General features: G+C 44.3%; 1 long non-coding RNA gene across 1 annotated transcript in view; it reads right to left on the reverse strand.

Annotated features, from left to right (window-relative positions):
* LOC134470627 (uncharacterized) overlaps positions 1-9,227 on the reverse strand; it is a 48,043-nt gene extending 38,816 nt beyond the window's left edge. The window contains exons 1-2 of the long non-coding RNA XR_010039629.1: positions 9,024-9,227; positions 8,091-8,426 (exon numbers count right to left, since the gene is read on the reverse strand). This is a non-coding gene — a long non-coding RNA (uncharacterized LOC134470627). The remainder of the gene's footprint in view (positions 1-8,090; positions 8,427-9,023) is intronic.
* Between the last annotated feature and the right edge of the window lie 15,795 nt (positions 9,228-25,022).

Below are 25,022 nucleotides of genomic sequence, written 5' to 3' on the forward strand. Positions count from 1 at the left end.
TTAGCTTTAAAATCTATGTAAGTCATCAGTGAGCTTTAGTAATTATGTTGCTGCTACTATGGAAATCCTTCCAATTAAAAAAGTAATAGCATACTAATATCCATTGTAAATCTATGGAGTTATAATGCTTCCTTCAGCCCTGAAAAGAGGCAATGAGCTTAGCAGAAGAAATCAAAGCACAAGGCTGAGTATCTGAGTGTTCAGGTGCAGAGCAGACAACAGCTCAGTGCAAAGGGAGGTAGAAAGGCAGAGTTGTTCCAAGCCTCAGCCCTGTGCTTCTGAACCAGATGGCTTGCTGGGAAGCCAGGTAATTGCCAGTGGAGATTTACATGTTCTCTGTACCCCAGATGGGATAAGAGCAAACGCTTCAGTCCAGTCATTTCAGATCAGACACGCATTTCTTTCCTGCAGCCATAATCTTCAATGTGCCACCAATTCACAAGGAAAGATTAAGATTCACAGTTTCAGAAGATGGAAAGCTCATGTCAAGTAGCTCACATTTAACATAACTGTACTGATTCTAAAATCTGAAACTAAGTGTTTTCAAATGGAGGTGTTTTCTCCTTATCCTGAAAACGTTTGATGAAAAAATAAATGGGAAAACTAAGGAGCCCAAAGCAGGTACCATTTCACATTGATAACACACCTGTGCTGAATGCCGCACTCTACAAAAGCCTAGGAAACAGATTTTACAATCACTCTGTCAAACACTGGGAAAATCACAGTCTGAATAAGGAAAGTCCTTCCCCAGATGCTACCACTAAAATAACTCGGGTGCTGAAGTGGAGTGGTAGAGATTTTTATAACACTTAAAATATCAATAATAGACCATTTCACACTGGCTTTCAAGAAATAGGAGAGGAATAAACAGATGTCATCAAAGTAATCATAATTTATTCTGAACTGTGCTGTTTTGTTGTTATGTCCTCTTTTATCTCAATCTCCTTTTTTCTTATTTTTTTTTATTTTTATCTTTTTAATTAAGGGAAAAAATAAATTAAAAATAGCAGGATACATTATAGTAACCCACTTTGATTTCCTATTAACTTGATTTGAAACCCTGTATTGCTCTCACCATCTTGTTTTGACTGATTTTACTCTATTCTGTTTTGCTTGATAGTACCAATTTCAAGAGTATAGGCAACAACTATGAAGACAATAAGATCCATTGTGACGCCCATTCTGGTTGACTATTATCTTCTTTTGAAGTCCTGTAATGTCTCCACTGTTTTGGTTTTATTGATCTTATTCTTTACTGTTTTTTCAATTTTATTACAACTGATGATACAGGCAATTCTTTTTAAGATAGCAGGAGGCATTATGGTAACCATTGTTGATCACCTTGTATTCTGTTTTTATATTATGTACTATGTCCATCCTTTTGATTTGACTGACTCTGTTTTGTTACGTCACATTTGGTTTTATTCTCTTCAAAAAAGTAATAAGAACTATGGGAGTATAAAACCCAAAATGTGTATTTGTCATTGTAAAAAAGAGAGGAAAAGAAAGTGCTCTAAAGGATATAACTGCATATGTATTTAAGTGTATAAGATAGATAATCATATTACTGAGTTTTTGTTGGATCATTGAACAGAACTGTTTGCAGTCTCACTGTTTGAATGTCCACTTTATATGCTTTAATTTTGTAACTTGAACAACTATTTCTAAGATGACAATATGTAATCTATTAACTAGTGATTTCCTACTGCTTTTTTTAAAAATTCTGTATAACTTGTACCCTTTTTCTGTTTTTTTCTTTTTCTGCTTAAATAAAAATTTTAAAAAACAAAGTAATCATAATTTTAAAAACCAAAAAATCAAATCGTGTGGAAACTCAAATTAGAAATTATGCATGTTAAAATAAAATAATGGAAGAGATAATTTTGGGATATTATTTAAAATTCTCCCTACTTCATGAAAATCTGTCTTCTGTTATATTCTGTAAGATATACACAAATTGACCTTATTTGTCACACTAATTTTTCTTTGTTCACTCAAAGTTTTGTTCTCTTGTTTGTCCTTTATTGTAAGAACGAGTCTACTGTGTCTATGTCTTCTATTGGGAGTAGGATTTTACCCATTCTCTTACGGATATGACAGTGTAGTAACTATTGTTATTATCAAATTACTTTGTTATGAAACCCACAACAATGAAATTAAAAGCCTGTGTTACAGAAGATACTTAATACAACTACAGAATGCAAATAGTCATGAAATCACACTAGGGGGCACTGGGAGCCTTCCCACAGATTGGCAAAGCCTGAAAAGGACACACGGGGCTGGTTTGTGCCCAGAGGTCTGAGAAAGAGGTCAGCAGGTGCTTCCTCCCATGAGAAAACACAGAGTTCCCCACACTCGGCTGCCCTGACAGCAGAGCAGGTCTCTGACCTCAGGCTCCTGCAGTGTTGGGAAAAGATTCATATTTGTACAAGACACAGTAGAACAATAGGCAACTAAGGTGCAACGTAAAAGGACTGTCACAGAGTTGAGCACCAGCAGCAGGTGCTCAAGGACTCTCGGAGCATCCTCACTGTGGCCATCACACGCTTACTTCTCCTCCATCTCTCCCCACTCTCTGCCCCGTCATGTAGATTTCACACTCCTGCCTTTAGAGCAACCCCTCTGTCCTTCTTCCTCATCCCTGATGGGTGTTGATTTTTATGTTGGGGTCCAGTTCTCAGGCTTATGTTGATCCTGGAGCCATCAAAACCTCCATCTCTCAGAAGCTCCATCATTATCACCTGTGCCTGCTGGGTTTTAGCAATCACTGATGGTCGCGCTCCACACTGGCTCCAGCAGAATGTGGCCAAACATCCACAACAAAGATTTTTAACTCAAGCCACAGGCACTGCTAGTCACCTGTAAGGTCCTCAAGTTCTCTCCCATGACAAATCCAGCTCTACCCTTTTAGGGGCCCAGCCTCAGGGTGAAGCTGAGTGCCATCATATGCTCTGTGACAGCACTGCTCAACACAGGGAGACCCAGGGGGTAAGGCAAGACATGAAGAGAGGTTTGACTAATCCTCAGTACACATAGGACAATGTGAGCAGGCAATGAATACTCTGGCAGACTCCTATTGATTGTCCATAGAGAGAAAGTTGTGGGACCGTATATGAACTTATTATTCTTCATATTTCATTCTTAATGTGAAGGATACACGAGTTATTTTATTTGAAATGTTTCATAAAAAGGTATTTAGTTGTTTCTTTTTCCTAAAACTAGAGTGATTAAAGTTTAAGATCTGAATTCAATGCATTTCCTTTATACAGTATCGTCTTCAGTAATGTTGTTTTTTGCATGTAAGAGAAAATAAAATCTTAGAACCACATTTAAATGATGTTACATTTTATTGTTTCATTTTAATAAAAAGGAATTGTATACCACATTGAAACATTAAAATCTATGAAAATTTGGAATGAATTCTGTCCTAAATTTTTGTGTTAAAGTATCTCCACATAGGGTGGTGTGAGTTCCTGTGTTCCATCCCAGGCACCGGGAATTTTTAAGATAATTGCTCCCAGTGGTCAAGACCCGCCCAGCTTCCAGCCACACTAGACTAGGCGGGGAGTTTTCGTGGCCACTTTAGATTATGCCCAGGGACCTTCTTCAATCAGGAGAGTCAGAATATACATTTTTCTCAGCAGTACATGGGACATTCTCTAAATGAAAGCATATACCAGCCCACAGCACATATTTAAATAAATGCAAAAGATTTGAAATTATTCCATGTGTGTTATCAGGTCACAGCACCAAGAAATGAGAAATTAATGATAAAAGATCCTGCAAAAACCCCACAAACACGTGGAAATTGAATAACACACGCTTGAGCAATCAGTGGGTCACAAGGGAAAGTAACAAAGAAATTAATACCTATAAGCAAAATACATATACAACTTACCAGAATCTGTGGGATGCCATAAAAGTAGTCCTCAGAGGAAAATATATTGCACTGAATCTCCACGTAAGGAAAACAGAATGAATACAAACAAACAACCTGATGTTACACCTCAAACATCTAAAAACAGAAGAGCAAGTAAAGCCCAAAGCCAAAAGAAGGGAGGAAATTATAAAAATCAGAGCAGAAATTCATGCAATAGAGACTGAAAAAACAACCTAAAGAATCAGTAAGTCAAAGAGTTGGTTTGAAGGAATAAATAAAATTGATAAGCCCCTAGCCAACCTTATTTTATAAAGGAAAGAAAAAGTTCAAGTTCATGTTATAAGGAATGAAAAATGTGAAATCACTACAGACTCTGTGGAAATATAGAAGATCATCAACACCTATTTCGAAAACCTCTACTCTCATAGGTTCAAAAACACACAAGCAATAGACAGATTCTTAGAAGCATATGAAGTGCCAAAGCTGGGTCAAGAAAATGTAAAATTGCTGAATAACCCAAATTCTATTAACTAAATTGAAAATCTAATTCAGTCCTTACCTACAAAGAAGAGCCAGGCCCAGACAGATTCACTGCAGAATTCTATAAGAAATACAAAGACTGAAAGCCCACATTCCTCAAACTCTTCAATGAATTTGAAAGGGAAGCAATTTGTCCTAAGTCATTCCTGGGAGCAAATATTACTCTAGTACCAAAACCTGAGAAAGACCCCACTAAAAAAGAGAATAACAGGCCAATCTCCCTAATGAACACAGATGCAAAAATCCTCAATAAAATATTGGCAAACAGGATGTGGCAAATTATCACAAAGATTATACACCACAACCAAGTGGGATTCATCCCAGGCATGCAGGGATGGTTCAACATACATAAATCAATAAATGTAATCCACCATATCAATAAAGCCAAAAGTAAAAACCACATGATCATTCCTGTGGATGCAGAAAAGCTTCTGATAAAGTCCAACATTCATTCATGGTAATGTCTAGTGAATCACATAATGTTCTCATTTATCCTCCCAAAAAGTTACCAGTGTGCCCCTATGGGCCAAGCTGTTCAGGAATCAAGGACAGAGAGGAGACAAAGGTGAAGGTTTGGCTGGTATCAGGAACAACAAGAGATTTGAGTTCATTTATGACCTGTCTGTGTTATTGGCTGATTTAGCTCTTATTCCAAAGAGCCTGTGTAGGAGGCACATCTTCCTAGAGAAGTCTTGAGGGAGTGTGTGCTTCCCACTGAGGAGCCTCAGGTTAAAGCCAAGATGGAGAAAGGTAGGCGCTGCCCTTGAGTGGAGGAATTACTCTGCCCTGTGGACAGACAGGCAGTAGTTAAGATCATCTGCTCCCAGACACAGTGGACCTCATGCTGGGCATCAGGAAATACTGTATTGTTGCTTCTGTGGAACCTGTTGGGCTCTCAACTAGGAAACCAGACATTTGGACATGGCTAGGGATAGCTTGGGCCATTAATGAGTCCTTCTCGGCTCCTGCAGAGCTTCAGGCAAGCTCAGTGTAGTTTCTGCCTTCCCCTAGAAAGAACATACAGGTATTGTTTGAAATACACCCAAGATAAGAGGAGCTAATTTGCATAAAGAGAACCCTATCTCCTCTCGGGATTGAGGATACAGAAGACAGACCTGCAGTGAGTTTGCTTGAGCAGATCTCTGGGGTGTCTGCACTGTGGCCTTGACACTTATTTCCTGTTTGCCATCAGAACTGTGTCTTGATTCTTCAGCTTACTGAATCTGTCTTACAGACTCGTTCCTAAAATATTCCCTTCCCTTCTCTCCCCTCCCTTCCCTTCCCTTCCCTTCCCTTCCCTTCCCTTCCCTTTCCTTCCCTTCCCTTCCCTTCCCACCTAGCAAGATCTTGTCTCAAAATAAAATATTTTAAAAATAAAAAGAGCTGGAGATGTAGCTCAGTGTGAAGGACCTGAGTTCAATCCCCACTACTGGAAAAAAAGAAAAAGAAAAAGATCCAGAAGAATGAAGAGAAAGAAAGATTGAAAGAAAGAGAAAGCAGCTGGGTGTGGTGGTACAGGCCTGTAGTTTCAGTATTTGGGATGCTGAAGCAGGAGGATTGCTGTGAGTTTGGGGCCAACCTGGCCTATGTAAGTGAAGGGAGTCCAAGGCCAGTGTGAAATGCATGGTGAGAGCCTGTCTCAAACAAAAGAAGAAGAAGAAAAAGAAGGAGAAACTGTCTTCCAAAAGAGCAGTGAGGTGTTGGTGTTCGCTCTTAAACCAGGAGAAGGGAAACCAAAATAACACGAATGTGCTGGTTCTCCGTCTCCGCCCTGAGACTCTTCCAGCTTGTCTGTCCCATCTTGATGGATCCGTCCTGCTACGTCACCCTAACCCTTCACAGAATGCACAGGACAGCGGCCCATTTCACAGACTGTGTGGCGGATCTCCCACTCTTTGGCAAATAGAATAAAGAGCAACTCTGGTTCTGAACTCAAACAAATTTGGCTCCAAATTAGTCTCTGACATTTGTCAACTATGATCCTAAGCAAGAGAGGGGACATCTCCGTGCCTGGGTTTCTTCATTTGTAAAATGATGATAATAAAAGGTCTTACCTCATAGAGTTCTGCGAGGAATGGGCTGTCATCCATGTAAAGGAAAGACAAAGAAAACATACAACAAAATCCAGAGTGGTAGCACCTTCCTGGATCCCAGCACTGTGGGAGGTTGAGGCAAGAGGTTCAAGCTCACACTGGGCAACTGAGTGACTTAGTAAAACCATCTCATGATAAAAAATATTGTTTAAGGTAAAATATTTTTAAAAACCAGCCAGGTGTGGTAGCAGATACCTGTAATCCCAGCACTTGGGAAGCTGAGGCAGGAGGATCATGAATGTGAGCCCAGCCCGGACAACAGTGATTTAATGAGACCCTACCTCAAATTAAAAAAAAAAAAATCTGCAGATGTATCTCAGGTGTAAGTTTCTGTTTTCAACCGGGGCAAAGGAGAGGAAATGAGAGAAAAACCAAAAACAAACAAAAAAAGGGTACACCTGACTTGCATTACGTATCCTAGCCTCCAGGTGGCGTCTGAACACCAGATTGCCAGGCCCCTTTCCAAATCAGCTAGGATTCCTAGTCTCATTTTCATTCTTTGTTTTTGGATTTTGTTTTGTTTTCGTTTTGCCTTGTTTGTTTGTTTTGGTACCCAAAACAGAATTCCGGACTCGTGCTATATTCACGGCACTTATTCTTGCTTAATAGCATAGAGCAAATATGGTATTTTTATAGTTTTGTGTTCAGCTTTGTTGAGTAGATAATCTATACCCCATGAAATTTACCTGTTGTTGTTTTGTTTTAAAATAGAAGTGTCCTGGGAACCTCGAAACCAGCTTTGGGGCCACTGAACAGCCAGGGAGTACGGAATTCCCTAAATGATACCACTACTCACATAATTTTTTTTTTTAAATCGGCACCAGGGATCGAACTCACGACTGCCTGCTTGCAAAGCAGGTGCATATGCTGCTGAGCTAAATCCCCAACCCCCTCACATGCTTTCATAAACAGCTTTTTCACCTTCCAGTTGGATAAATATTCCCTAAACACACTTAACAGAGGTCGAACTAACCTGCACTCTTGCCTGTAGCAAGCACAAAGGCCAATTTCCTGTGGAAAAGCTGTGTGTTCCCAAGTTTTTGTGTCTGATAATTTCACAGTGGAAAACAAAAATCTTGCTGTACGTGAATTCCCATTTCTGAGATTATGAATCATACATGGCATGTTTTCATCTGTATGGGACACATTTGTATTTCTGTGATCAATCTGGTATGTCCTTTGGTCATTCTTTTTAGGCTGATATCTTTTCTCATTAATGTATAGTCACTGCTTTTTTCATTAAAAATATTAGTCCCACGCCATAAACATGTATTTGAATCTTTTTCCAAGTGTATCGTTTGCATTTTGATTTAGGGGATGGTTTTTGGTTTTGGGTTTGGGCCTGGGGCTGCTGAGGCTGAGCTAGTGATCAAGCCAAAAGTGCCCAGAGGGCATGGAGCCGCCAGGTGGAGAGGTGTTCCTGCCCCCAGAATACCTAGCATGACAGGTGAGCTAGTTAATAGTTACGCTCATTTATACAAAAGTATAAATAAAACCGTGCTGTGGTTGAGCGGTTCCTTTCCTCCCACCCAGAGAGAGGGCTCCAGCTGACTTCAGCTTAACGTATTGTCTCTTACCTTTATTTCTCCATCCTCTTGTCCTACCTCCTCCCAGTTTTGAAAGCTGCACAGGACATGGCAGCTTTGTTTTTGTTTTGGAAACAGGATCTCACGATGTAGTTCAGGCTGGCCTCGAACTCACAGCTGTTGTCCTGCCTCAGCCTCCGGAGGGCTGGGATTAGAAGCACTTGCCACCTTACTCAGCTTCCATTTGGAATTTGTTTCTGTATGAGCAACAGTTCCAGCTTCATTTTATCTTATCTGGTTCCATGGAACCCTCCTGGTGCACAATCCATCCTTTTTACAAAGCACACAGTGCTGCCCGGGTTACTTGTGAGATTTTCACGTACATTTCTGTCGAATCACAGAATAGGGTGCAAATTCCATTCAAGGACAAGCTAAGGCCGGGGCCACAATGAGGAATCCAGAGAGCTGGCTGGGTCCGTGTGGGGGTCTGCACAGTAGGCCAAGGGGGAGGCCCCTGATTTGAGATGGAGCAGCCTTTGGGCGCAGTGCTGTGGGGTGATCCATCCTTGGGTAAAAATCAAGCAGGGCCCAGTGTCCTGCTTCACAGTTAAAAGCCCAGCACCCTAGCAGCCTGAGGCAGGAAGATGGAAAATTGAAACCCGCCCTGGGAAACTTTGGGATATAGAGAGATTCTGTGTCAAAATTTAAAAAAAGGGGTGGGAGAGGGGCTGGAGATGTAGCCCAGTGTAAAGACCCTGGGGCTAGCCTGGGGCGGGCTGGGGCATGTTTATAGAGAGATTAAAGCCACCCAGGAAATATAGGAACTGATCCCAAAACTGATTCTTTTTCCTTTTTATCAGTACCAGGGATCAAACTCACGACTGCCTGCTTACAAGGCAGGCACTTTATGCACTGAGCTAAATCCCCAGCCCCAGCCTAGGTATCTTGAAACAGGGAACAATGTGATGAGATTTCAAGACTTACCATAAAACCAGTCATTCAGAAGGTATAGAATTGGCAAAAAGATAAACAGGTCAGCAGAGCAGTCTAGAAAGAAAGAACATGTAGTTGACTTCTGACACGGGGCAGGTGCAGTTCAGGGGAGGAGAGAATTCTTCCCCCAGTAAGGGGTGGAGCCATAGAGCAAGCCCTTTGGAACACAGCAAAGGGGCTGAGATGGAGCTCAGTGGTAGAACACTTGCTCAGATTTTGTCCTTAGCAACACAAAACAAGGAATAAAAACATAACCTTTACCTCATACCACACACAAATATTAACTAAAGAAGGACCTGCCAGGCCTGTGGCGCAATCCTGCTGCCTGAGCACTCTGGGAGGCTGAGACAGGAGGACCACAAGTTCAAAATCCAGCCTGAGCAACTAAATGACTTGGTAAGACCCTGTCTCGAAACAAAAAAGGAGGGGGCCCGGATGCAGCTCATTGAGATGGGACTCGATCTGATCCCCAATACAGGGGGAAAAAAAGGAGGCGGGATGGGTCATAGACCTAAATGTAAAAGGTAAAACAATAACCCTTTTATAACAAAACTTTGCAAACCAGGGGAAAAACTAAAATTTCTTAAGTGGGCACAAAGAGCAATATTCATAATAAGTAATTATTTGGGGGCTGGGGATTTAGCTCAATGGCATAAGCGCCTGCCTTGCAAGTAGGCAGTCATGAGTTCGATCCCTGGCACCGATAAAAATGAAAAAAGGACCAAAAAAAAAAAAAAAACTCAGAGTAATTATTTCATTTGAGCTTACATGGTGGCATGCACCTGTAATGTCACACTCAGGAAGCAGAGGCAGGAGGACCACCACCATCCAAGTACTAACCAGGCCCGACCCTGCTTAGCTTCCGAGATTAGATGAGATCGGGCACGATCAGGGTGATATGGCCAACGTGATGAGTCTTTGTCTCAAAACAAACAAACAAACAAACCAGGCGTGGTGAGGCACACTTGTGCCTCAGGAGGCTGAAGCAGGAGGATCTTTTCGAGTTTCAGACTAGCCTGGGCTGCAAAGTAAACTCAAGGCCAGCCTGAACTGCACAGTGAGACCCTGTCTCAAAAAAGGCAGAAAAAACAAAAAAGCAAACAAAACCAGCCAGGTGTGGTGGCAATACCTGTAATTCAAGCAAAGGGAGACTGAGACAAAAGAATTGCTGCAAATGTGAAGCCAGTCTGGGCTACACATTGAGTTCAGTGCTAAACTACACAGTAAAGCTGGGCATGGTGGTGCATGCCTGTAATCCCAGTGTTCAGGACCCTGAGACCAGCCTGAGCTCTACAGTGAGTTCAAGGCCAGCCTGAACTACATAGACATTGTTCTGTCTCAGAACAGAACAAACTTTAAAAATTTTTTTTTAAAGTAAACTATACAGTGAGACTCTTGTCTCTAAAAAAACAAGAAAAAAAGATTTGCAGTAGCTCAGTGTGAAGACCCTGGGTTCAATCTCCTGTACTGGAAAATATAATACAATGCAATGCAATACCATACGATTTGATACAATGCAATATTTAAAATAAATAAATAAAAGAATCACTGAGAAGTCCTGGCAGGGACAGGGGTGGGAGGGTGGATTTGCAAATTGTTCAGTTTCTTGGGAGCAGCTGGGTGGGGTTTGACCAGGGCCTCAAATATGTGTCTCTTATTAATTTTTCATTAACTGATTAGTAAAGAGAGTATTTTCTACATTCAGTGAGCACAGAGAATTACCCTACACCTCTAAAATGAACACTCTAGGATGCATCCTTGGAAATCTTTATCTGCACAGTGCACCTGGGAATTTACTTTTTTTTTTTTTTGAGACAGGGTCTCACTATGTGATTCAGGCTGGCCTTGAGCTGACTTTGCAGCCTCAACTGGTCCCGAATTTGCAAGGATCCTCCTGCCTCAGCCTCCTGAGTGCTCCACTATGCCGGGTTTAGGAATTTACATTCTAACCCCCTCCCCTCCCTGTTTCTCCGTCCCCTTCTGCTTCTCCTACCAAACCCCCCTCAGACATACTGGTTTAGCATGAGGGACCTTCCCCTGGGGAAGTACATTTTAACCACTCTGGGGAAGAAAACTGAAGGTTTTCCTGGAGAGTCAGACTAAGGTGTAGGTGATTCTAAGAAGTCTCTCGTCTTGGGGAGTCTGGGAGGGTCTGTGCTGCCTAAGGATGAAGATGGAGGGGAGAGAGGGGGGTGCACCAGTGCCTGGCAACTCTGCCTAGTAACCAGGCCACCTGGAAAATGTCCCAGCATGCTCTGAGCACTCTAGTCCAATCTCCAGCCTCCTGGTGAATACGTCGGAGTCCCCAGATGTCAGCCAATTCCCTCCTTCCTGCTCACCCCACTCCCACACACACACACACACACACACACACACACACACACAGCCCTTGGGGGCCTGGCAATTCTATTAGGAAACTGGCTTTTAACAGTGATTTCACAAGTATTTCCCCAGTTATAGATGATACATTTGTGAGCAGGTGTGAAAGCACAGAAGAAACAAACCTTAAAAATACACAGAATGATCCTAAAACCTGCCCCACGCAGGTGAGGCCCTGTGGTTCTGTCCTTCCAGACGCAGACCCCTGTGGGCCACCTCCCTGATAAGGCCGCCCAGACGCCCCCTGGTGGGGACCCTGTTTTCCCTTCCCTGCTGTCATTATCTAAGTCCCTCTGGGTTATGAGGCCACTGCTTAGCGTGTATGCAACCAAGTCACACCTGGGATCACTGAGAAATCCAAGAAGGAAACGGAGAACCGGGTTAATGGCGCTTGCCTGTAATCCCAGGACTCTGAGGCTGAGGCAGGAGGATTGTGAGTTTGAGCCCAGCTCTTACCAAGACCCTGTCTTCTTTTCTTTTCTTTTTTTTTTTTTTTGGTACCAGGGAATGAACTCACGGCCTCATGCTTGCCACATGCTTGCCTTCTAAAAATATTTAGAAGGGCTAGGAATGTACTTCAGTGTGAAGATCATGGGTCCATCCTGAGTACCATATGCCCCCAATATGAAACTCAGCCAGGCGTGGTGACATTATACTCCTATAATCCCAGCACTCAGGAGGCTGAGGCAGGAGGATTGCTGTGAAGGCAAAACCAGTCTGGGCTACATAGTGAGACCTGGCCTCAAAACAAAACAAACAAACAGAGAGGGCAAAGGCGGGGGAGACATGTGATCATTGCTGGGCCGCTGCCTGACCACGTGGTTCAGAAGCCTCTGGAAGTGGTTCCCAGGAGGAGGCTGGACAGGCCAGGAGGGGAGCAGCACCAGAGTGCTCTGGGTCGGGCTTAACGGGAGATTCTGGTTGGAGTTCTGGAGAACAAGATGCTGATAAGAAGACAGATGATAAAGACCAGGCCTGGGAGGTTTCAGCTGGGGACCAGGACCCCACTGGTAGTTGGACTCCAGGCCCTATGGGTTACGCTCTAACAGAAAATCTGCCTACCTTCTCTGCTCTTGTAAGATCCAAATCGGACCCGACTCTCCCAGCCCCCAGCCTGCTTACCTTCCCTTCTGCAGGGGATTCAGCTCAGCAAGGCTGTCACGTCATCAGCAAACACACAAAAGAAGATGGGACAAGGCAGTTTTCAGGTCCTGGGGACACCCCAGAATTCACATCAGACACTTCAAGGACTCTGCCCCTGAGATGCAAGATTGCCAGAGAACTGTAACCACACACATCCACTGGGATCTTCCCGTGTAATATCCCCTGCCTTCTCTCTACCCCTGTGAAAGGGACGCACTCCTCCCTGCGGGGCAGACGGTGTCATCACGCTCTGTACCAGGGCACGACAAGGTGAATGACATGTTGCCTTTCCACAGGCCTGGCGGTATCTGCTGGCCTTCCCTCTTCCCCTGGATTTTACACTGTGTCCTGAGATGTCGCAGAAGTCTGAGATTATGAATCTGGCAGAAGACGTTTCAATCCACTCTAATGTTGAAGTGGTCCCTTGGGTATGGTTGAGGGCTTTTAGCCAGCTCTTGCTTGAGAATCAAGAGCAAAGGGGACAGCAGAAAGATTTTAAAAGTTTTGGGTTGGGCCTGAAAGGAAGTTCCAGTAAGGTGGGAGCCTGCAAAGATGAAGCAGAGGAGAGCTTGGTTGCTAAAAAGTTTAGCATTAAAAAGAAGCCAAGACGCCAAGAAGCCAGGTGTGGCGGTGCATGCCTACAATCCCAGTACAAGGGAGTCTGAGGCAGGAGGATCGCCATGAGTTCAAGGCCAGGCTGGGCTACATAGTGAATCAAGGCCAGCCTGAAATACATAGCGAGACCCACCTCAAAAAACAAAACAAACCAAAAAGCCAAGTACTTTGGATCTGGACAGTACAAAGGATATCTTGAAGGCTGGGAGACGGGTCCAAAAGACCTCTTTGCGGGCTCAAGATTGCAGAAGTGCAAGGCTTTGCTTTGAGAAGAGACCTCTAGGCACTATGTTGGAGAAAGGTTGCCTAGGGAACTGATTCCCCAGGAGTCAGGTATCCAGGCACTCAAATGCCTCTGCTATCTCCAGCAAGATGCAGAAGGGCTTGGCTACTTCCCAGCTGGGCAGCAGCCTTTGGCATCATCCATCTGGTGCTGGTTTTATGCACACCCAGAACGAGGGAGTTGTGGGGTTAGGGACGCTTCCACCCAAATTCCAGAAGGCAGCCTGAGAGGCCAGGGAATGTATATACCCCTGAGAGAGCAACGTGTGAAGTTGTAAGTGTGAAGCCAAAGAGGCAGTGGAGACCCCAGGACACTGGGATAGCCAGCAAAGTGAAAGGTCTGAGGAAAGCCACAAGGAGAGGGCAACGCTGGCCCGAGGGGAGCCATGAGGGCATAGAGGTGGGGCTGCCCAAACCGTGGAGCTCACATCTGCCCACAGATTACCCCAGCTGCAGAACAAGGAGCTGCAGGATTTGCTGTCTGCCCTGCAGGGTTTAGGTCTTGCTTTTGTTCTTTTTCTTTCTGCCCCCATTTCTTCTTTTGGCATGGGAGTGTTTGCCTGTGATTTTGAACTTTGCAATGTTTAACTTTCTCTTGATTTTTACAAGGACTCACAGCTAGGGGTTTGCCTGAAATCTCAGAGGAGACTTTGCACTTGGCCCCTTCAGCAGTGCTGAACCGCATTGCACCGTGACGCCTCTGAAGCGATGGACTAAATGCATTTTGCATGAAGAGATGTGGATGAGTCTTCTGGGGTCCCGGGGCAGAGGTCACCTAGAGGTCCCCCTAGAGACTCACGCATGCACAGGTGGGACTTTCGGCAGATGTCTGGATCAGGGGGTCCTGAACCTCATCTGTGGATTACTCCACCCATGAGTCTAGAGCCAAACGCGATGGGAGGAGAAGCCCGGTCATGGTCGGTGGGTCACCGAGGGCGAGGCTTGGCAGGGGGACTCTCCATGCCCTCCTCCCTTGCCTTTCTTCTGCCTTTTTTTGTTTGTTTGTTTGTTTTGTTTTTTTGAGACACTGTGTTGTTCAGCCCAGCCTCTTAACTCACTGTATAATCCAGCCTGGCCTCAAATCATGGTGCTCCTTCTGCCTCAGCCTGTCTTGTGCTGGGATTACCACCGTGTCCCCCCACGCCTGGCCTTCTCTCTGCTCCCTGCCACACACCGTGAGGAACTTTTTCTCTGCCACGCTGTCTTGCCTTGGGTCCAGGGGACTCTGGGATGAGACCTCTCCGGTGAGCCAAGTTAAACCTCTCCTCCCTAAACATAAAAATAAGCAAATGTAGTTAACAGATACTTCTCAAAAGAAGTAAAATTGGCCAATAAATCTTCGCGGTAAAGGACAGGAGGGGAGGACTGATTGATTGATTGATTGATTGACTGAGATAGGATCTTGCTCTGTAGTTCAGGCTGCTTTTAAACTCACTTTGTAGCCCAGGCTGGCCTCAGAACTCACAGCAATGCTCCGCCTCAGCCTTCTGAGTGCTGGGATTATGGGTGTGGGCCGCCACGCCTGGTTGGGGGAGCTCTTCTATACCACTGGCGGGAATGTAAATTATTACAGCACTATGGCAAACACTAAAAAGATTCCTCAAAACTACAGAGCTCCAATTTGATCCAGCCCATTCCTTGGTATATATGATAGCTAAGGAAATTAAAGGCAGTGTTCTGGGGCTGGGGATTTAAGCTCAGCGGCACTAGTACCTGCCTGGTATGCACCAGGTCACGAGTTTGATACCATATACCAAAAATAAATAAAGAAGTAAGTAAATAAATAAAATCAGTGTGCTGCAGGGGTGCTGTAATTATTTCTGCACAATTCGCAGTAGACAAGATACAGAACCAACCTGGGTGCCCATCAACAGAGTGAATGGGTAGAGAAAATGTATAGATGCACAGCGTATTTTTCTTCTTTTTTGCGAAAGGGTCTTATTCTGTAGTACAGGCTGGAACTCACAGTGACCCTCCTGCCTCAGCCTCCCAAGAGCTGAGGCTGTGGAGCGCATCACTACGCCTGGTGACCACAGTGGACATCTTTTCCTTTTTGGTCCTGGGAATCATACTCAGGACTTTGCTCCTGCCATGCAGGCACCGTGCCGCTGAGCTATGTCCCCCCTCCACAAAGGATTATTATTCAGCCATAAATAAAAAGAAAAGAGGGAACAAGGGAGGAGAGAAGAGATGGTGGTGTCATTTGCAGGAAAATGGATGAGACTAGAGATCATCAACACATTGAGGGAGGTAAGTCGGGCTAGGAAAGGCAAATATACATGTTCTGCCCAACGTGTGGGGGCGTGAGGAGGGTAACAGCACAGGAATAACTTACTTGGTTGGCTTATGAGTCAGGCAGCCAGCTGGGAGAAGGGCCTGAGGTGGACTCGGGTGATCTGTCACACCATGAGGGCCGGAATGTGCAGTGACGGGCCTTTGCACCCAGACTGAACTCCCTCAGGCAACACGGGGTGCAGCCCCTCCTTACTAAGCCCCTAAGTTTTAGAAAACTATTTTATTTTATTTTTTTGAGAAAGGGTCTTGCTTGGTAGTTCAGGCTGGCCTCAGACTCACTATGTAGCCCACACTGCCTCAAACTTAAATACTCTGGTCTCAGCCTCGCAAGTGCTGGAGGATGGGCATGTGCCGGGACGTCCACCAAAGCCCTACACGCTGAGGACCTCACAGAGTCACCTGCGAGACGTGACCACGAAACAACTGAAGAATTCCCGTTTTCCATTTGTCCATAAAAAGTTCCGGGTGAAGGGGCCACGTGGCTATTCCATGTTTCAGATTTCTCTCCTGGAAAATTTTATTTCCAATAAAAACCCTCCTAACTTCTTTTTGGTTCACAACTTCATTCTTTGATGGTGTCAGATCACAAGCTCAGTTTGTAGGAGATACAATCAGCCACATTATACGCATTGAAACCCAATATTTCCTATAAGTAAAAGACACCATCAATAAAAAGATACAATAATTGTGATGACAGTCACACAGCTATACAATTCTGACTGCACCAAAACCCTCGTTTGGTACACTGTCTGTTCTTCTTTCTTTTTCTTTTTGTTATGTTTTGCTTTGGGTTTTTGTTTTTTGACACAGGGTTTTGGCTATACAGTTCAGGCCGGCCTTGAACTCACTTAGGAACTCAGACTAGTTTCAAACTCACAGTGGTCCTGCTGGCTCAGCCTCTCGGGTGCTAGAATTATAGGTGTGTGCATCACACTTCTTTCTTTCTTTCTCTTTCTTTCTTTCTTTCTTTCTTTCTTTCTCTCTCCCTTTCTTCCTTCCTTCCTGGGACTGAGGATTGAACTCTGGGCATTCCAACTGGGCTTACGCCTCAGCCTTTTTAATTATTTTAATTTTGAGTTGCTGTACTGCCCAGGCTGAGCTGAACTTGCATCCTCCTGCCTCAGCCTCCTAGAGTAATGATGGGAGATCACAGGCAGGAACTACCTTGCCTGGATCATTCTCTCTCTCTGTCTCTCTCTCTCTGCCTCTCTCCCTCCCCTTTCCTACTTCCTTTCCTTCTTTTTCTCTGCATCCTTCACCTTCTCTTCCTTGTGGGCACTGGGATGGAATCCAGGGCCTGCATATTGGAGTCGTGAGCTCTAGCACTACACCATACTCTCAGCCTAGGGTGTGCCATTGGCAGTACTGGGGATCGAACTAGGGGTCTTTGCAGGAATCGGCCTCCTTAGCTTTTTTATTTTTATTTTGACACAGGGTCTGGCTCACTTGTTTAACTGCCTAGCCTGGGTTCAAATTGGAAATCCTTCTGCCTCAGTCTCCCAGAGTGCTGGATTTACAGGCAGGTACCACTGGCTCAAGGGTGTGCTTAAATGGATGAATTTATGGTGCCTGACATATACCTCAACAAAGTTGTCATTTAAAATTCTCACTGTGGGGCTGGGGATTTAGCTCAGCAGCATAAGTGCCTGCCTTGCAAGCAAGCAGTCGTGAGTTTGATCCCCGGTACCGATAAAAAGAAAACAAAAAAGACAAATAAAATAAAATAAAATTCTCACTGTATAATACACTAAAGACTTGTGACTTGAGTAGTATAATTATACTTTAGAAAAATTTAAAAAGAAGACAAAACAGAGTAATAGTACCATTCTATCAAAAGCGTCTTTGAAGAACGGTAGGGAAGCCGGAAGTGTTTGGATGGGGCGACTCTCAGGGATCCAGGGACTCGCTGCCAGACCCTCCCCACCTTGTGTACCCTAAAGAGTGCCAGGAAGATCCAGCATGGAGACTATAACAGTTCAGAGAGAACCAGAGCCGGGTGTGGTGGTGCACACCTGCAATCCCAGCACGTGGGAAGCTGAGGCAGGAAGATCTTGCAGGTTTGGGACCAGCCTGGGCTATGAAGTGAGCTCAAGGTCAACCTGAACTGCATAAGTTCTGCAAAAGACAGAGAGAGACAGACAAACAGACAGACAGAACAAGCCAGAGCAGAGCTGAGGGCCTGCAACAGGCGGACAGCTGGAGAGGAGTAGAAACAAATCCAGTTCCATGAAAACAAGTGTGGCCCTGAACTAGGGTGAGATAGGAGATTAGGATGTAGCAAAGCTGGCTGGGGAGGCAGGCAGGACCTGTTAACTACAGGACCCCAGAACACACAGAGCACCCCCAAAGCCCTGCACGTGGGCTTCTCCTCAGAGCTCCTGCAGGGTTTCCGCAGGTCGGCCTGACAGTGGGGTGAGCCCGGCACCTCCCTCAGGACCTGTGTGTAGAAGTTCTCGTGGGTTTCTTCAAGATTTAGACAATATAAAAGGATGCAGGCACCATCTAGAACTTGCTGCTGGGCTCTCCCCACTCTGCCGTCTCCAGGGTCTGCTTTGACCTCCGTCCCCCATTCACTCGGCCCAGACCCGCTCTGCAGGGCTCTGCTCTTTGCTCTTCAGTTTGACTTTTTGAATAAATTTTGCCACTGCTGTTTGTTCATTCTGCTCAATTCTTTGTTTGAGAGAAGAACCTGGAATCCAACTCTAGAAGGAGAGGTGAGCAACCCAGAACCTGGTAAGGAAGGAGCTACCAGGTAATATTTGGGTGTAGCCAGGAGATTTTGGTAACAGTAGTGTTCAGACTAAACAAAGCTACCGCTCAGTGTTTAATTTAATGCTGCCTAAATGAAAGCATCAACTGTAACTGCCCAGATTTACTTATTTGGTAATTATTATTATTATTATTATTTTCCTGAGACACGCTTGAATTCACTATGCAGCCCAGACTGGTCTCCAATCCCAGCGATCCTCCTGCCTCCGCCTCCCTAATGCTAAAAGCACAGGCATGAGCCACCACACCCGGCTCCGACCAGATTTAAAACGCACAGACACCTTGATGTCACACAGCAAGTATGAACTGAGCGCCTTCCATGTGTCCGAGTCTGTGCCGGGCTCCAGGCCAGGAATCTGTGACTCCCAGCAGCTGCTGGGAAATAGAAGAGGGCGGAAGGGAAGAGGCTGGGAGCTCCAACTGCAAGGAAAAGCGCTTTACATGGGGAAAGGTCCCTCGCCTGCAGCAGTATTGAGGTGGGGCGGACAGGCACTGGGGGAGCCCCAGGAAGGGTGGGGGCCCAGGTGGCTTCTCAGACCTGGAGAGGAGCGGACTCTGCCCCTAGCCTGGCAGGGCCTCGAGTTTGGCAGAACAGGGAAGGCGAGGCAACGTCTCTCCTGGGGGTGTATCGAAACTTCACTGCAGCCAAGGCTGACTCTGAACCCAGAAGGGTTGTTTTGATCTCAGCACCAGAAATTCAGATTTAGATCATTGGGGAGGGGGAGAGGAGGGTAGTGGGGAGCTGTCCAAGATCAAAACATTTTAAAACAACTTCTTTTTCTTCTTCCTTCTCCTCCTCCTCCTCTTTCTTCTCCTCCTCCTCCTCCTCCTTCTAGAGGCAAGGAGGTCTTGCTACATTGCTGGCCCAAACTCCTGGACTCTAGGGATCCTCTTGCCTCAGTCTCCCGTAGTGGCTGGGATTAGAAAGCCACTACCTTGCCTGGCCTAAACACCACCACGAAACCAGAAATAAAACCAAAACTACATACACAATCAAACCTCGAAATGTGTTTGTTTTGGTTCTGGGACAGAGTCTTGTTGTGTAGTCCAGGCTGGCCTCAAACTCACGCCAACCTCCTGGGTTAGCCTCCCAAGTGCTTTGGATTGTAGGCGTGAGCCACCATGTCTGGCTCAGACCTTTAAATTTTTAACAAGACTTGTAATGTTTCTGGGGCAAAGGACTGAGGGGCTGGAAGGTATTTCTTTGACTAATTATAGCTCGTTAGAAACACTACCAAAAGGGAATTCCATCTAATCCTCTCCTCCAGAGATTCCTGCCAAACAAAAAGCAGATTTTCCTCAAACTTGATCTAATTCTTTTCTGCTGCCAGTGTAATCACTAAACCTTGTAAGCCTTTTTTGGTAAGAAAGAAATGTCCCTGGGGCTGCAGGTCAGTGAGACTGTACTTGCCCAGTGTGTCTGAGGCCCTGGCTTCCAGACCCAAGATGGCAAAAAAACAAACCAACCAGAAAAAATGCCCTAAAGTTTTTTCTTCTTAAATTCATGTACACTGGCCAATAAAAATAAGGTATTCCAAGAAGATTAAGTGAAATTTAAGGTCATTATTGCTTCTCTCTCTTTTTTTATTTGTTTATTTTATTTTATTTTTTTTGAGACAGGGTCTTATATAGTTCAGGCTGGTCTTGACTCACTATGTATCACAGGTTGGCCTCAAACTCACAGTGATCCTCCTGCTTCAGCTTCCCAAGTACTGGGATTACAGGCATGAGCCACCACACCTGGCTGTTTCTTCTTCTTTTTTATTTTTGTGATACATGATTTCTTTCTTTCCTATTTTTTTTTTTTATTATTGTCAGCAATTGAACTCAGGACCTTGCACTTGCCAGGCAGGTACCATGCCACTGAGCCATATCCCTGGCTGCGACAGGATTTCCTTATGTAGTTTAGGCTGGCCTTGGACTCACTGTGTAGCCCAACCTGGCTTCAAATTCAGGGAGATTCTTCTGCTTCAGCAGCCTGAGTGCTAGGATTAGAGGCATCTGCCAGCTCTTCTTGTTTTTTTTTTTTTTTTTTTCCAAATAGGATTGGCCAGGGATATAGCTCAGCAGCACAATGCCTGCCTGGAAAGCAGGAGGTCCTGGGCTCCATTCCTGATACAAAAAACAAAACAAAGATTGTGATTATAGGATCTCCAAATAATACAGGGGAAACAATGTAACTTGGAACATGCTAGATGTTGGATACTCTAAATTCAGAATGAACTCTAAGGAACAACAGAGGTTAACAGTAGGAAAATTTATTTGGGAAAAGGAATGGAAACAGAAATAGCTCCTGAGAGGTAAGAGGGGTCCCACATGGGTTGCCAAGGAACCACTTCTCAAAGGAAGTTTATTACAGAAAGATCACTAGGTGGGAACAATGTGAGTCAAAACTATGATGAATAAGGGCTGGGGATTTAGCTCTGCAGCATAAGCAGCTGCCTGGCAGGCACGGGGTTGTGAGTTCAATCCTGGGTACCAAAAAAACTATGATGAATAATATGAGAATGGCCATTTACATGATCCATGTGAGAAGCCAGGTCACAGATGGATGACATCATTAACCTTGTTCAGTAATCTATAGTCTTAATTTTGCCTTTAGTTTTAATTTAGTCTTAGTCTTTGTGGGTAGGAGAGGATGGCCCAACCCACTCCTAATGAGATAACGGTTTATTTATATGGGAAATTTCAAAAGGGTGACACCAATAATCGCAAGCTTCCATTTATGCCTTAGGGAGGTAGGTAAATCTGGTTTTTGTAATTTTAATCTTCATATTTACCTCTAGCTACAGTTGTGATGTGTTTTCATCCTCTGCACTGACTCCCTCCAGGGCCTGGTCTTATCTGATTGCCTAAAATATTTTTCCCTAATTTAGCTGTCTATAGTAATTGAGCCTGAGGCCTTTGCACTGAGCTACTGTATTTTGACAGTCTTTTTTTCTTTTTTATTGGTACTGGGGATTGAACTCACGACCATGTGCTTGCAAGGCAGGCACTTATGCCGCTGAGCTAAATCCCCAGCCCACCCCCCCTTTTTATTTTGACAGTCTTGCTAAATCTCTAAATTGCCCAGACTAGGCTTGAAGTGTCTACCCTCCTGCCTCAGCCTTCCAGAGTTCTGGGATTTCTACCTTATTACTTACTACTTTGAGTCCATGTTGTCTCCTTCGCCTTAAGTCCTGAATTTAGAATTTGAGCCACACATACAAGGGAAGACAATTCGTTGCTCCCAAGAAATAAGACTGCCCCTTTCTCTCAGTTTCTCTCTCTCTCTCTCTCTCAGCTTTTTAAGATACGGTTTCATTACGAGTTCAGGCTGCCTTGCATTCACCACGTAGAGTAGACTGGCCTTGAACTTGTAGCCATCCTCCTGTCTCAGCCTCCCAAGTGCTAGGATTATAGATGAGTGCCATTATACCTGGCTTAGGACTGCTGTTCTCTTGTCCACTCAACATGCTGGCAAGCATATGGAGCAGCTAAAAGTCTCTCACACTGCTGGGGGGAATGTTAAATGCTTTGGGAAAACTTTGGCAGTTTCTTATCTCTGTGTTTTTTGAGATAGCGTCTTGCTATGTAGTTTAGACTAGCTTTGAACTCACTATGTAGCCCAGGCTATGTAGCCCTCCTCAACCTCTTAAATGCTGGGATTATAGGTGCGCACCACACCTAGCAAGACAATTGTTTATAAAATTAAAATGCATCTCACTTTGGGAGACCGAGGCTGGAGGACTATAAATGTCAGCTCCTCCTAAACACTTTACTGAGACTCAGTCTCAAAAAAAATTTAAAAAATTGGGCTGGGGATTTAGCTCAGCGGCATAAGCACTTGCCTTGCAAGCATGTAGTCGTGAGTTCAATCCCCGGTACTGATTTAAAAAAAATTTTTTTTAAAATTGTGCCGGGTGTGGTGGTGCACACCTGTAATGCCTGTAAGCTCAGCACTTGGGAGGCTGAGGCAGGAAAAATCACTGTAAGTTTGGGGCAGTCTGAACTACATAGCAAGAACTTGTCTCAAAAAATACTTAAAAGGAACTGTAGAAAAGACATACTGTGCTACTACAGCACGCCAGCATCTGGTGAGCAATTACAGATTGACAGGAGGCTAAATGAATAATCTCTAATTGTGAGGGTGGCTCTGGATGTGAAAATGTATTACATCACGCTCTTAACATGGCCACACTTGTATATAAATTGCCTCAAAAACATTTTTTAAAAATAGGGTTAGCTGGGTGTGGTGTCTCACACCCGTAATCTTAGCACTCTGGAGACTGAGGTAAAGCAGAATTTAAAGGAAAATCAGGTTTTTTTCCTCCTAGCCTTGAGCAGCTCCTCCTTGAATTCCTTTGCCCTGTAACTACTGACCTCCACTCTGATTCTGATAAAGGTTGACAACTATGTTCCCGTAAAGCGTTCTGTGACATCCTGGGATCTCTTCTTTCAAGGCTAAGTTGTGAAACTCTCATGGAGTAAACAACTGCCTTTGTCTTGATTCTGTAGCTTCCCTTACACTCTCTTCCAGCTTCCCACCAGTCCCCTGCCCAAGATTCCTTTGTTTGGGGCTCAGGCCTTTCAGACATGAGTCTGCTGTGTTGGTGTTCACCCAAAACTAAATAAATCTTGTTTCTTCCAGAGTATCCCCAGACTCTTGATTTCTGCAGCAGAGGTAGGAGAATCACTGTGAATCTGAGGCCAGCCTGGATTACATATTGAGTTGGTGATGTACGCCTGTAATGCCTATAAGCTCAGCACTTGAGAGATTGGGCTATATAGCAAGACCCTGGCTCAAAAAAAAAAAAAAAAAAAAACAGTAAAACAGCCAGTATGGTGGTGCATGCCTGAAATCTCAGCATTTGGGAAGCTGAGGCACTCTGTAATCCAGGCACTCTGAGGCTGAGGCAGGAAGATCCTTCCAAGTCTGAGACCAGCCTGGGTTCAAAGGAAGCCCAAAGACAGCCTGAACTGCATAGAGAGACCTTGTCTCAAAAGACAAAACAAAACAAAAAACCCAAAACAATTTAAAGAAACAATTTAGCTTTTCCTCCTCCTCCTCCTCTCCCTCCTCCTCCCCTTCCTCCTCCTCCCCTTCCTCCCCCCCCCCCTTTCCTTGCTTCTTCTCCCATCAGGAGACAGTGCTCTATCTGGCCTCAGTTTTCTATGATAAAACAGAAAAGAAGAGAAACAATTTATTGAGTGTGGGGCACATGCATACTCCCAGCACTTGGGAGGCCAAGGCAGGAGGATTATTGGGAGTTGGCGGTCAGCCTGTGTTACATAATGAGTTCAGGTTCAGTCTAAACTAGGTAGGGAGATCCTGTCTCCCTATGTAACAAAAAGGAACAAAAAAGGAAACAACTTATTTAAAATAAAACAAAAGCAGCCCAACTGTGAGCATATATTTATTTGAGTGACGGCTACTTTTAAACTGTGTGAGCCATGAAGACGCTTTTTCTTTACATTCTCAGAAATCTTGTGTATACCGCACAAAGCAAACAGGTTATTTTTTTCCACTTAAAATCCTGGCATTGGCATCATAACAACAGATACATAACACAAGCTGCCATTTTGTAAAATGTACAAATGCTATCTATGCCATACCACTCGGAATGCCCCCGATCTCGTCTGATCTGGGAAGCTAAGCAGGGTCAGGCCTGGTTAGTACGTGGACGGGAGACCGCTTGGGAATGCTGGGTGCTGTAGGCTTTAAAAAAAAATGTACAAATACTAAACAGATTACCTTTCTTCCGTCAGAGGCCCACGTCAACTTCACATAAGCCACAGCTTCTTCTTCAAAAAGGTCCATTAGAGCTTTGAATTCCATATCTTCATCTGTTCACCAGTTTTGCTTACCAGAGGGTGGTGGTGATTAATCAGTACAACTGTTTAAAATATTAAAAATATATGTATATGTTTCCCCTATGCATTACAGATGAACATAATATTAACAAGACCGTTCTGGATATTCCATTGACTTAAAAAGGCATCCAAAATACCTCTGACACAAACCTTGAAATGAGTTTACTGTAGGCATAGATAACTAAGGAGAGGGACAACAGAGTGAGGTGTTTTTAATGATTGCAATTGAGGATCATGGGACTGAAAATATATTTTATCCTCATACAACTGCGTAAAAAACATGACAAAACATTTCAAGAAAAAAAAATGTTTACAATCAACCAATCTCTTTCTCTCTTTTTTTGGTACTAGGGATCAAACTCATGACCCTGTGCTTACCAGGCAAGGGCTTGAGCCACTGAGCCCCAGCCCTCAACCAATATCTCTTAAATATAATTTAAAAAAGTAAAATTGTAAAAAGGTGGAGTTTAAACTTTTACCTCCTCTAATTTCATTTTGTAACTTATATGAAGTAACAGACTACTTCATTATTGTAGAATAACGTATTGGTCTTTTTGAGACAGGGTCTCACTGTGCAGTTCAGGCTGGTCTTGGGCTCACTTTGTAGCCTAGGCTGGTCTCAAACTCACAAGGATCTTCCTGCCTCAGCCTGCC

Source organism: Cavia porcellus, unplaced genomic scaffold, assembly GCF_034190915.1.
Source record: "Cavia porcellus strain 051 isolate PalLab524CR breed Dunkin Hartley unplaced genomic scaffold, mCavPor4.1 scaffold_16, whole genome shotgun sequence".
Classification (NCBI taxonomy): Eukaryota; Metazoa; Chordata; class Mammalia; order Rodentia; family Caviidae; genus Cavia; species Cavia porcellus.